Genomic DNA, 1,892 nt, shown 5'->3' with positions numbered 1-1,892 from the left:
TATGATGCTAATGAAATGTAAGACACAATCCCATGCTTCCAAGAAAAATGAAGGGTAAATTTTGGGGTATTACACCTGGCTATTCGATATTTCTGCCAAATATTGGCATCCACCATTTTTGGCCGAGCAAACTCTAACAAGGTGAACGAAAAAGAACTCTTTTATTTGTTCGCCACTTTTCTGCCACAAAAGGTGAATACCATCCCTTTTATGTTCTCTCACATGCAGGCCATTGTCAATGTGAAGAGAGGGCCGATTATTTTTGGAGGTTTAATAACCTTCATAGCCAGAGTCCTAGGACTCGAAGAAAAATTCTCTCGGCTAACCCCGCTCCCGCATCATGCCATTGACATTGACATGGTGAGGAGCATGAAATTGGTGAAACAAAGGAGAGACGGTAAGTTTAATCTAATAATTGCAAATAATATGTTACAACATTTCATCCTCCCAAATCCAACTCGCACAGATGTGCATAACCAGGAAAAAATTTGTTATATTAATGATCTGGTCCCCGCGCACATTCCTGAGAATGTAGCTGCTGGAGGGGACACCAACGAGGATTATATTCCGGAGCAAGCTACTCACGCTACTGACCCACACACCACACACATGCCATCTGAAAATGTTGCAGGTACATCCTTCAGCCAAAGACTCAGAAGAAGAAATGTGGCACCTGCCACTCTTGATGAGATCTATGTTGAACTACTGCGGTGTAGCAAACTAGACGCCCAGCGCGACCTACAAATACAAAACATGGAAGCTCAGCAAACAGAAATGTTGCAAATCCTTCGTCAGGTGCAGCATGACCAGAACGACTACGCTTTCAGAATCGAACAGAACATGTTTGGCTTGATATGAAGTGGAAATATTGTTAGTGCGTGTGGAAGATCTACAAGACTACGCCCCACCTCACCAGCCTGTGAATGGTGGACGCGCCCGAACATGTGGCAGAAGGCGCCAGTAGAAGGCTACCCAGGTTCTACCTTTCTTTCCTATCTTATCTCATTGCATTGGGGACAGTGCAAGGTTTAAGTATGGGGGAGGAAGCTTTACTGCTTTTATTTATCGCTTTCTAGGTAGATTTAAATTATTGTTATTTCTTTTTGTTATTTTATTTCTGTTTTACTTTTGTTAAGTGTGAGTCGAGTCAAATATCAATGTGATGTCGAGTCTTTATGAGTGGTTTCCGTTATTTACTAATTCTCCTATTTGCTTAAGTCATGCAATTTGTTTTGCAAGAATCTAGACTTAAAGATACAATACATCTTTTGAAAGTTCTAACCTATAAATAAAACTGAGGTTAAATTGTAGAGATTTAAAAAAACTTTACAAGATCGGTATCATTTTAACACCTTAAATCTCCCAAGTATAAGATCGATTTGAGTACTTGTCATGTCATAGCCTTAAATTCCATCCTTTAATATTCCTTAAGTAGTTTATCTAGCAATCAACACCATCCTAAGCACACACTACGCGAGAAGTCGATGCAAATAAGTGTATGATCTCAGGCTTAAAAGAAGAAAAGTTATGAAATGTATGAAAAATGTTGTTCCTTCTAAGTTAGATGACCCTCACCCGGTCATTTAGCCCAACGGTATAACCATCTTTAACTGTTATTTGAGCCAAAGTGCGAAAAAGAAAGAAAGAAATAATGATGAGATCATAGTCACTAACAGATTACTTGCTATGAATGTGAAAGGATAACGGGCTTAATGTGATTGCGCCAGAATGAAAAAGGATAATAAGAAGGATTAGTAAGCTAGGCTTAGGCATGACGACATGATTCGGATTGGTTTCTATAGGAGGGAGACTTATGGTTGCACTATTATGACTATGTGTTCCAACGATACCCTTAGTGTGGAAGTTAGTACTTGTTGATGCAATTTTTGACC

Source organism: Lathyrus oleraceus, chromosome 7 (assembly GCF_024323335.1).
Source record: "Lathyrus oleraceus cultivar Zhongwan6 chromosome 7, CAAS_Psat_ZW6_1.0, whole genome shotgun sequence".
Taxonomy (NCBI): Eukaryota; Viridiplantae; Streptophyta; class Magnoliopsida; order Fabales; family Fabaceae; genus Lathyrus; species Lathyrus oleraceus.
This window is presented reverse-complemented; position numbering follows the sequence as displayed.